Source organism: Amphiprion ocellaris, chromosome 4, assembly GCF_022539595.1.
Source record: "Amphiprion ocellaris isolate individual 3 ecotype Okinawa chromosome 4, ASM2253959v1, whole genome shotgun sequence".
Lineage (NCBI taxonomy): Eukaryota > Metazoa > Chordata > Actinopteri > Pomacentridae > Amphiprion > Amphiprion ocellaris.
This window is the reverse complement of record NC_072769.1, coordinates 19064682-19077042: the sequence shown is the minus strand read 5'-3', so window position 1 is coordinate 19077042 and position 12361 is coordinate 19064682. Positions and strand designations below refer to the sequence as shown.

Sequence of the window (12361 nt, the reverse complement as noted above, 5' to 3'; positions counted from 1 at the left end):
TTTGCTCATTTTTTGGGTACTTTTGTTGAAAAGTGATGTTCATTTTATGTCAGAAATGTATCAGTGTCAGATCAGTATGAGGATTATCCAGGAATAGGACATGATGCCGTTTTATTCCTTCATAATTCATTAACCCTTTAGAACCCAGCAAAACCCAGTTTTGCATATTGATTTTTGATTGGCTGTAGATTTTAAACCAGATAAGATAGATCGATATTTCTTTTTACATATAAAATCTGGGGAGTTACACTAACATTTCACACATTCACCAGGTCTCAGGGTGCTTTTTCGTTGCAGTGATGGGTTTGTAAAAATACACAATAAAGCGCACACAACAAAACTCTTTATAAACCAGACCACCGGTATTTGGAGGACTTCTTACGTTGAAATAAGCGCGCTCACGTTGTGGCCATGACCTGTCACGTGATTCTTATGTGTCCATACCCGAGAGGCTCCCGTCCCCATCAACAGGAAGTGACGTTGTTGCCGGGAGTTGTAGTTTTTCAGCCGACAACTACAACTGTAGTTTTCAGCTGGAGCCTGCACAGATAGGAGCTCTCACTCGTTACAGTCCCACCTTTTTTTTTTTTTTTTTTTTTTTTACAAAAACATTCAGACACACAGCCCACACACACACCAGACATCCACCACGGTCCGTGTACGGATCTGGTAATTGGATTTTCCGTTCTGAAACGGGTATAAAAAAAAAAAGCGTGGTTATTTGATTTTCGTTTTAAAATACAAAAATTTAAATTGAAATGAAAGGCGTTTTTCCTTTTCATGATCAAAAAGGGATATAAGATTTTTTTTTTTTAAATGCTTTGATTTTCGTTTTATATTTAGAATAACAAGAAAGTAAAATCAGTAAGAGACAGAAACGAAAAAAGGTCCGTTTTTTCATTTTCTGAGACCGGAAGTGGTCATCAGGAAGTGTGGAGCCAAACAGAGTACGGTGCATAGACTGTACATACATTTTTTTTCGTGAGTTTTCATGGTCAAAATGAGAGATCAGGTGGCCAATCTTAAAATAAATCAATATTGATTTTTTTATAGAGCGTTAAAGTTTTGCGAAGCCAGGGGGCGGGACTACTTGATTGACAGTCCGGTCTGGAATGATTGACAGGTCCTATGGAGGCGGCAGCAGAGACTCCGTTCTCCTCGTATGGATTAATTCTGATATAATAACTGTTGGTTTATTTATCGGTGGAGCAGCACAACATTTTCCACAGACACTTTTCCTGCCCGTTGGCTTGTTTTAACCAGTTTTCTACCTTCGGCTGATTTTACCAGCAGACACTGAAAGGACTCTGATAGTTCGGTAAGTAAATGTTTATTTTCGTATCGGTGCCGCTTTTAATGCACTTTATATGCAGCTTTAGTGTCAGATGTAATGTGTGCCATGCACTCCAGATGTTGGTGGAGTTTATTTCAGTGTGTGTTGACCAGAGAAGAACGTTAGCATAGTAAATATTAGCTTTGATGTTAGCGATGCTAACCGAGCTAGCTGCTTAGTTATAGCCTGATTAAAGCTAACGTAGCATCAAGCTAATGTGTTGAGTTTCATGTAAACAGCTGAAGTGTGTTGTGTTCCTGTAATGTGGTTCATTAAGTTCATAAAACTGTGGCTGGTTGAAATTAATGTAACGTTCAGGAAACTTAAATGTGATTAAAACAGTAACGTTAATGTTCTAGTTGTCAGTAATCAGCTTTAATTTGACACTAAAACAGACTGATAGTTTTAAATGACATCAGTTTCATTAATTTCTTGAAAATTGTCTCATTTGTTGTTGTGATGTTGCTGCTGATTCATTAAAAGCAGATGATCCATGTTGAAGATACGTTTAGTTCTAGTATCAGAAGTACAAGAAGGAAAATGGAAGTTTAGTTCTGCTACATCAAAGATTTCAGGAGTAAAATAACTAAATGAGTCTTTATGCCTCAAACTTTATTTCTACAATAAAGAAATAATGAAATAATCACAGATAATAAAAATATAAATAGCAGAGAAAACCTGAGAGAATAATTTCCTGAAAAGTCTGTGAAGGAAAAGCAGCTTTTTTATCCTGAAAGATCAGAATCAGCTCCAACATCTGCATCTGACAGCATCAAGTCAACCAGAAAGAAAATAAAAAAGAAAATGACTTCTTTCTGATCACATCTGTTCCGCTGCTCACATTCTTCACATTTATAGTCCACTTTTAAAAGTTCAGCAGACAGGTGCTCTGCTTTGGAGTGTGACGATGTCATCGGTGATGTGGAGAGTGAAGTTTCCGTTTCACCCACAGTGTGCTTTAGGGCAGCCAGGTCGGACTTGATGTTTGAAATACTGACCGACAGCTCAGATTTAACTGTCTGTAGTTCCGTTTTGATGGGTGTTAAACTTTCACTCAAAGCCGCCAGGAGCTGGGTCTTTAAAATAACCGCCGTCTCGTTACAGAGTGAAAGTAGCAACTCCTTAAGGTCAGAGATTGCAGCATCTGAGGACCTCTTCAAAAGAAGACGTAGTTGATGAAGGCATTCTGGAGCAGGACCAGAAAGACCACGACCAAGCAGCCTTAGGCAGCGTCTCCCTCGGGTGGGTGTCAACGGTGTTCACGGTCAGGTCTGTGGTAATCCCGTCAACAAACAAAACAATAAAAAAATCTAGATTATAAATCAACATGTAACCAAAGCACTCTGTGTATAACACCATAGTATAGGATGTAGTTCAGAAAATGTCAAAGTATAGTATACTTTTCAAGAATAACATAGTATGGCCTGTAGTTCACAGTATAGCATGTCGACAAAAAAACCCAACTGATTATTATGTGGTTCAAAAAGTGCAAAATGATAGGATGTTGCCTAAAATTGTCATGTATATGTGGTTCAAAAAATGTCATAGTGCACTATATTGTCAAAATACTATGTTTTTCAAGAAAACATCAGAGTATATGTCATCTAAAACATGCCATAGAATATTTCATTGCACACGTAAAAGTGTAGTAATTTTTAAAACTGTTCAAATTCTTATAGTTACTAAAAAACAAAAAAAAACTAAAACAAAAAAACATCATAGTAATATGTCAATTTAAAAAGCCAATAGTATAGTGTTGCCCAACAAAAGTCATAGTATAGCATGTCGCTCCAAAAATGTCATAGTATAGCATGTCACCCAAAAATGCATAGTATAGCATGTCGCTCTAAAAACGTCATAGTATAGCATGTCGCTCTAAAAATGTCATAGTATAGCATGTCACCCAAAAAATGTCATAGTATAGCATGTCGTCCAAAAAACATCATGGTATAGCATGTCGCTCTAAAAACATAGTATATCCTTTGGTCCAAAAAACGTCATAGCATAGTATGTCATCCAAAAAACATCATGGTATAGCATGTCGCTCTAAAAACATTATAGTATAGCATGTCGCTCTAAAAACGTCATAGTATAGCCTTTGGTCTAAAAACGTCATAGTATAGCATGTCGCTTTAAAAACGTCATAGATAGCATGTCGCTCAAAAAATGTCACAGCATAGCATGTCGTCAAAAAAAACATCATGGTATAGCATGTCGTCCAAAAAACATCTTAGTATAGCATGTCATCCAAAAAACATAATAGTATAGCATGTCTCTTTAAAATTGTCACAGAAAAGCATGTCGTCCAAAAAACGTCAGAGTATAGCCTTTGGTCTAAAAACGTCATAGTATAGCCTTTGGTCTGAAAACCTCATAGTATACCATGTCGCTCAAAAAACGTCTCAGTATAGCCTTTGGTCCAACAAACATCATGGTTTAGCATGTCGCTCTAAAAACGTCACAGTATAGCATGTCGCTCTAAAAACATCATAGTTTAGCATGTCGCTCTAAAAACTTCATAATATACCATGTCGCCCAAAAAACGTCATGGTATAGCATGTGGCTCAAAAAACGTTATGGTATAATATGTGGCTCAAAAAACGTCATAGTTTAGCATGTCGTCCAAAGAACACCATAGTATAGCATGTCGCTCTTAAAACATCATAGTATAGCATGTCGCTCTAAAAACGTCATAGTATAGCATGTCGCTCAAAAAACGTCATAGTATAGCATGTTGCTCTAAAAACATCATAGTATAGCATTTCGCTCTAAAAACATCATAGTATAGCATGTCGCCCTAAAAACGTCATAGTATAGCATGTCGCTCTAAAAACGTCATAGTATTGCATGTCGCTCTAATAACGTCATAGTATAGCATGTCACTCTAAAAACGTCAGCGTATAGCATGTCGCTCTTGAAACGTCAAGAGTATAGCATGTCGCTCTAAAAACATCATAGTATAGCATGTCGCTCTAAAAACGTCATCGTATAGCATGTTGCTCTAAAAACATCATACTATAGCATGTTGCTCTAAAAACATCATAGTTTAGCATGTCGCCCAAAAAGCGTCATAGTATAGCCTGTCCCTCTAAAATGTCATAGTATAGCCTTTTGTCCAAAAAACGTCATAGTATAGCATGTCACTCTAAAAATGTCATAGTATAGCATGTCACTCTAAAAATGTCATAGTATAGCCTATAGGTTTTTCTTTTTAAATGTTTTACCACCTTTTAATGTTTAATTTTCTTTTTAAATGATTCATTGTATTTTCTGTTTAATTCCAATTTAAAGTTTTATTGTCTTTAAGATTTAATTTTGTAATTAAACATTGAATTTTTTAATTAAATGTTTTGTCTTTTTAAAGGTTTAATAATCTAATTAAATGTTTTGAATTCATTTTAAATGTTTAATATTCTTCTTGTTTAATTGTATTTTTCAAATGTTTGATTATCTAAAATATTTCATCTTTAATGTTTAATATTTTTGTTTAAGAATTTTGTTTGTCAGAATTACGTTTTCTATCTTCTGTTTAATTATCTAATTAAATATTTTGTCTGTTTAATATAATTTAATTGTATTTAATGTTGAATTTTCTTTTTAAAAGTTTTATTGTATTAAATGCTTTTTTCCTTTGATTTAATTGCTTTTTTAATGTAGTTTATTTCTTTAATCTTTTTTTCTGTCAAGATTTTAACCCCAACCTTAAAAATGAAACAAACCCTTAAATCACAATGGAAATACTTCTGTTGTCACAATCATGAGTTAGTCAATTATTCAGTTTATGATTTCAACTTTATTTGTTTAGCACCTTTCACACAGATGACAAAACTAACCAAGCAAAGAGAAAAAACTATGCTAAAACTATGATTAAAACTCAAAAACATTCAAAAAAATAAAGATTTAACATGGTAATAAAATATGTTGTGTCCAGGGGATGGAGGGAGTTTATTTAAGTCTTCTTGGGCTCACATGGTAAATCATTTAAAATATAAACTGGAAACTGCAGAGCGACAGAAGAACCAACAATATCTCATGTTTTCTCCTTTAATGAGTCGATTCTTCTTGTGCTTTCAGACCAAAGAACTACAGATTCTTCAGAACCTGCTCAAACTCTTGGTACAGGACCTCACCACACGGGTCAAGAAGGTTTCCATCTAATTTCTACTCTGAAGCTCACCTTCTCCTGCTCAAACTACTGACAAATGTTTCTGCTGCTCTAAAGTCTGGTCTCCAGAACTTCCTAAAAACTCTCAAAGTCTCTTCTGCTGCAGGTTGCTTTGTAGAACTGTTGCAGAAAATCTCACTAAACCACATGGAGGGGCCTCAAGATAGTGGTCCAAATGAAACCGTACAAAAACCAAACTAGCACAACCCAAACACTAAAGTCTCCTGCAGCCTACCAGAGAACCTCTGAGAACAGAGAATCAGGACAGGAACTCTTACCTTCTGGACAACCAACGTTGCTTCACAAACAAGAACACAGAATGTGTCTGACCAAAAACCTCTAAAGACTCACTACAGCCAAGATAAAGACACAACTCAGCTGCACCAAATCCACTAATCACTGCAAACACTAGCACCATGTGCTAACTGTGGCTAAAGAACCACAATTACCAAGACAACCATCCAGTACAAAGCCCTGAAACACACCAAGAAACACATTAAAGACGATTTTACTGCTAGAAGCTGCAAGCCAACACCTAAAGAACAAACTAAAGCAACGGAGCCAAACCCAGTTCAATGGTGAAGAGAAACAGGAAATGTTTGTCTGCAGCTAAATAAAGCAGGAAGACACTGAGCTGCTCAGGTGTTCCTGATAACACCAAGCAGCCACCTGGACAGCCAATAGGAACGCAGCTTACTGGAAGTCCAGAGGGCTGGGTTAGTGAAGGAAATTTAGTTTAAAGTTGAAGCAGAAAGTTAACAAAGAAAGTTGAAAACCACCTTCTGATACCTGAAATCTCTGAGTTTTCACACAAAGAACACCTGAACATGTCATGTTATTTTAGAAAACAAACCAACTTAGAGGCATTTGTTCACACATGTGGCTGAATAGGAGGCCGTCCAATCAGATTCGAGGTCTTCACTCTGTAGGTTGTTTGTTGGGTGAGACTCTTGGACCTCCATCAGCTGACGTGGATGTTTGATGGTCTTCCTCTCTAGTGCCAGATGATTCATCCATGAATTCAGCAGCTACAGACTGAAATGAAGCTCATGCTGCCGTTATTCAATTCCTGTTCCAGACTAGATGTTCAGAGCTCACCTTGAATGCAGTCGTCTGCTGTCTGATAGTTTTTGTCATTGTAGTCTTCAATGAAGTCTTTTTCCTCATGCCAGGATGTGGTGAGACTCTTTCTCAGTCTCTGCAGACGTCCCTCATTGTGCATCTCCAGAGAAGAAACAGAAAAACTGGTCACTCCTTCAGCATCACAAACGCTCTCCAGCATTGAGAGTGTTTTAGGAATTCGTTCATTGTGTTGTGAATTTTGAAGGAACCGAAACTTTACAGCTGCCAAAGATATGAGCTCCAATTCTGGATGTTTTAGGAAATGAAGTTCATCAAATGAACACTTGATTTTTGCTGATAACTCTCATTAAATTACTGAAGAAATGTAACATAAACACCTGTAAACTCTCAGGCAGCTTTTGTTAAAGTTTGTCTATAATTCTATCATCATGTTCTGGAACCAGGACTCTGCAGAAGTTCCTTCAAACAGATACTTGTGTGTTTCTCTATTTAAGGCCTCAGGTTTGAACGTATAGCAGAGGATTAGAAAGGAGTGATTTTAATATTTAAATCAGTCCAGTAAATGTTAGGAGTAAAAATGGTTAAATTTTTGATTTAGATAGATTTGTGTCAAATAATAATGTAGAGTCTCACTTAAATGTCAGCTAAGGTAAAACTATCCTTTTAACGTACGCTTTCAAAGGATTAAATGCACGAACCAAAAGGAAATACATATGACAATGTGCATTGTATTTCATTTTCTTGCTTTAATTTGTTTTTATCTAGGCATTTCAAATCCTCTACAGTTGGGCCAGTTTTGGTTTGCTTCTCAAAAGCATGTTAAGCCTCAGGTGACACGTCTTTGTCCCACTGCAGGTCGCTGGTGGAAGCAGTTCGTAGAGTCGGGATGCTTGGAGGAAAATGAGGTTTGCTGGCTTTCACATGGAGATACTGCTGTAGATGCTGTTGTAGAGCTGATCGATCTTCGCCTTGAAGAATTCCTGTTTTTGTGCCAAAATTCATGATAATTTTTTTTTTTTTAAAGAAAACCTTTCCGGAATGTTTTTCACAGCCTGCTTTAAATTATTTCATCATATGGCACGTTTTTACAACATGTTGAAAAATCGCATTTTTTTTTTCGACATAGTATAGTAAGGCGTTTTTTTGGGCCAAAATTCATGATGATTTTTTTATGAAAGAAAACCTTTCTGGAGTGTTTTTCATGGCCTCCTTTACATTATTTCATCTATGGTACGTTTTTACAGCATGTTGAAAAATCGCATTTTTTTTTCGACATAGTATACTATGGCGTTTTTTTTGCGCCAAAATTCATGAAGATTTTGTTTTCAAACAAAACCTTTCTGGAGTGTTTTTCACGGCCTCCTTTACATTATTTCAGCATATGGCACGTTTTTACAACATGTTGAAAAATCGCATTTTTTTTCGACATAGTACACTATGGCGTTTTTTTGCGCCAAAATTCATGGTGATTTTTTTTCAAAGAAAACCTTTCTGGACTGTTTTTCACGGCCTCCTTGACATTATTTCATCATATGGCACTTTTTTACAACATGTTGAAAAATCGCACTTTTTTTTTCGACATAGTATACTATGGCGTTTTTTTGCGCCAAAATTCATGGTGATTTTTTTTTCAAAGAAAACCTTTCTGGAGTGTTTTTACGTCCAACTTTACATTATTTCATCATATGGCATGTTTTTACAACATGTTGAAAAGTCGCTTTTTTTTCGACATAGTATACTATGGCATTTTTTTTGCGCCAAAATTCATGATGTTTTTTTTTTCAAAGAGAACCTTACCATAGTGTTTTTCATGGCCTCCTTGACATTATTTCATCATATGGCACGTTTTTACAACATGTTGAAAAATGACATTTTTCGCCATAGTATACTATGGCGTTTTTTTGCGCCAAAATTCATGATTTTTTTTCAAGTTCAACATTTCTGGAGTGTTTGTCACGTCCTACTTTACATTATTTCATCATATGGCACGTTTTTACAACATGTTGAAAAATCGCTTTTTTTTTCGACATAGTATACTATGGCGTTTTTTTTGCGCCAAAATTCATGATGATTTTTTTTTCAAAGAAAACCTTTCTGGAGTGTTTTTCACGGCCTCCTTTACATTATTTCATCATATGGCACTTTTTTACAACATGTTGAAAAATCGCACTTTTTTTTTCGACATAGTATACTATGGTGTTTTTTTGCGCCAAAATTCATGATGATTTTTTTCAAAGAAAACCTTTCTGGAGTGTTTTTCATGGCCTCCTTGACATTATTTCATCATATGGCACGTTTTTACAACATGTTGAAAAATGAGATTTTTCGACATAGTATACTATGGCGTTTTTTTGCGCCAAAAGTCATGATGTTTTTTTTTCAAGTTCAACCTTTCTGGAGTGTTTGTCACTTCCTACTTTACATTATTTCATCATAAGGTACGTTTTTACAACATGTTGAAAAATGACATTTTTCGACATAGTATACTATGGCGTTTTTTTGCGCCAAAATTCATGATATTTTTTTTTCAAGTTCAACCTTTCTGGAGTGTTTGTCACTTCCTACTTTACATTATTTCATCATAAGGCACGTTTTTACAACATGTTGAAAAATCGCTTTTTTTTTCGACATAGTATAGTAAGGCGTTTTTTTGGGCCAAAATTCATGATGATTTTTTTATGAAACAAAACCTTTCTGGAGTGTTTTTCACGGCCTCCTTTACATTATTTCATCATGTGGCACTTTTTTACAACATGTTGAAAAATCGCTTTTTTTTTCGACATAGTATACTATGGCGTTTTTTTGCGCCAAAATTCATGATGATTTTTTTTTTCAAAGAGAACCTTACCATAGTGTTTTTCACGGCCTTCTTTACATTATTTCGTCATATGGCACGTTTTTACATGTTGAAAAATCGCATTTTTTTTCGACATAGTATACTATGGCGTTTTTTTGGGCCAAAATTCATGATGATTTTTTTTCAAAGAAAACCTTTCTGGAGTGTTTTTCATGGCCTCCTTGACATTATTTCATCATATGGCACGTTTTTACAACATGTTGAAAAATGACATTTTTCGCCATAGTATACTATGGCGTTTTTTTGCGCCAAAATTCATGATTTTTTTTTCAAGTTCAACCTTTCTGGAGTGTTTGTCACGTCCTACTTTACATTATTTCATCATATGGTACGTTTTTACAGCATGTTGAAAAATCGCATTTTTTTTTCGACATAGTATACTATGGCGTTTTTTTTGCGCCAAAATTCATGATGATTTTGTTTTCAAACAAAACCTTTCTGGAGTGTTTTTCACGGCCTCCTTTACATTATTTCAGCATATGGCACATTTTTACAACATGTTGAAAAATCGCATTTTTTTTCGACATAGTACACTATGGCGTTTTTTTACGCCAAAATTCATGGTGATTTTTTTTCAAAGAAAACCTTTCTGGACTGTTTTTCACGGCCTCCTTGACATTATTTCATCATATGGCACTTTTTTACAACATGTTGAAAAATCGCACTTTTTTTTTCGACATAGTATACTATGGCGTTTTTTTGCGCCAAAATTCATGGTGATTTTTTTTTCAAAGAAAACCTTTCTGGAGTGTTTTTACGTCCTACTTTACATTATTTCATCATATGGCATGTTTTTACAACATGTTGAAAAGTCGCTTTTTTTTCGACATAGTATACTATGGCATTTTTTTTGCGCCAAAATTCATGATGTTTTTTTCAAGTTCAACCTTTCTGGAGTGTTTGTCACGTCCAACTTTACATTATTTCATCATATGGCACGTTTTTACAACATGTTGAAAAATCGCTTTTTTTTCTCGACATAGTATACTATGGCGTTTTTTTGCGCCAAAATTCATGATGATTTTTTTCAAAGAAAACCTTTCTGGAGTGTTTTTCATGGCCTCCTTGACATTATTTCATCATATGGCACGTTTTTACAACATGTTGAAAAATGACATTTTTCGACATAGTATACTATGGCGTTTTTTCGCGCCAAAATTCATGATATTTTTTTTTCAAGTTCAACCTTTCTGGAGTGTTTGTCACTTCCTACTTTACATTATTTCATCATAAGGCACGTTTTTACAACATGTTGAAAAATCGCTTTTTTTTTTCGACATAGTATACTATGGCGTTTTTTTGCGCCAAAATTCATGATGATTTTTTTTTCAAAGAAAACCTTTCTGTAGTGTTTTTCACGGCCTCCTTTACATTATTTCATCATGTGGCACTTTTTTACAACATGTTGAAAAATCGCTTTTTTTTTTCGACATAGTATACTATGGCGTTTTTTTGCGCCAAAATTCATGATGATTTTTTTTTTCAAAGAGAACCTTACCATAGTGTTTTTCACGGCCTCCTTTACATTATTTCATCATATGGCACGTTTTTACAACATGTTGAAAAATCGCATTTTTTTTTCGACATAGTATACTATGGCGTTTTTTTGCGCCAAAATTCATGGTGATTTTTTTTTCAAAGAAAACCTTTCTGGAGTGTTTTTTACGTCCTACTTTACATTATTTCATCATATGGCATGTTTTTACAACATGATGAAAAGTCGCTTTTTTTTCGACATAGTATACTATGGCGTTTTTTTTGCGCCAAAATTCATGATGTTTTTTTTTCAAAGAGAACCTTACCATAGTGTTTTTCACGGCCTTCTTTACATTATTTCGTCATATGGCACATTTTTACAACATGTTGAAAAATCGCATTTTTTTTCGACATAGTATACTATGGCGTTTTTTTGGGCCAAAATTCATGATGATTTTTTTTCAAAGAAAACCTTTCTGGAGTGTTTTTCATGGCCTCCTTGACATTATTTCATCATATGGCACGTTTTTACAACATGTTGAAAAATGAGATTTTTCGACATAGTATACTATGGCGTTTTTTTGCGCCAAAAGTCATGATGTTTTTTTTTCAAGTTCAACCTTTCTGGAGTGTTTGTCACTTCCTACTTTACATTATTTCATCATAAGGTACGTTTTTACAACATGTTGAAAAATGACATTTTTCGACATAGTATACTATGGCGTTTTTTTGCGCCAAAATTCATATTTTTTTTTCAAGTTCAACCTTTCTGGAGTGTTTGTCACTTCCTACTTTACATTATTTCATCATAAGGCACGTTTTTACAACATGTTGAAAAATCGCTTTTTTTTTCGACATAGTATAGTAAGGCGTTTTTTTGGGCCAAAATTCATGATGATTTTTTTATGAAACAAAACCTTTCTGGAGTGTTTTTCACGGCCTCCTTTACATTATTTCATCATGTGGCACTTTTTTACAACATGTTGAAAAATCGCTTTTTTTTTCGACATAGTATACTATGGCGTTTTTTTGCGCCAAAATTCATGATGATTTTTTTTTTCAAAGAGAACCTTACCATAGTGTTTTTCACGGCCTTCTTTACATTATTTCGTCATATGGCACGTTTTTACAACATGTTGAAAAATCGCATTTTTTTTTCGACATAGTATACTATGGCGTTTTTTTGGGCCAAAATTCATGATGATTTTTTTTTCAAAGAAAACCTTTCTGGAGTGTTTTTCATGGCCTCCTTGACATTATTTCATCATATGGCACGTTTTTACAACATGTTGAAAAATGACATTTTTTGCCATAGTATACTATGGCGTTTTTTTGCGCCAAAATTCATGATTTTTTTTTCAAGTTCAACCTTTCTGGAGTGTTTGTCACGTCCTACTTTACATTATTTCATCATATGGCACGTTTTTACAACATGTTGAAAAATCGC

At 34.8% G+C, this 12361-nt stretch overlaps 1 long non-coding RNA gene across 1 annotated transcript in view; it reads right to left on the bottom strand.

Moving 5' to 3' along the window:
- Positions 1–6372: 6372 nt before the first annotated feature.
- The window catches only part of LOC129348664 (uncharacterized), a 7999-nt gene continuing 2010 nt past the window's right edge, over positions 6373–12361 (bottom strand). Inside the window, exons 3-4 of the long non-coding RNA XR_008601282.1 lie at positions 6597–6720; positions 6373–6533 (exon numbers count right to left, since the gene is read on the bottom strand). This is a non-coding gene — a long non-coding RNA (uncharacterized LOC129348664). The remainder of the gene's footprint in view (positions 6534–6596; positions 6721–12361) is intronic.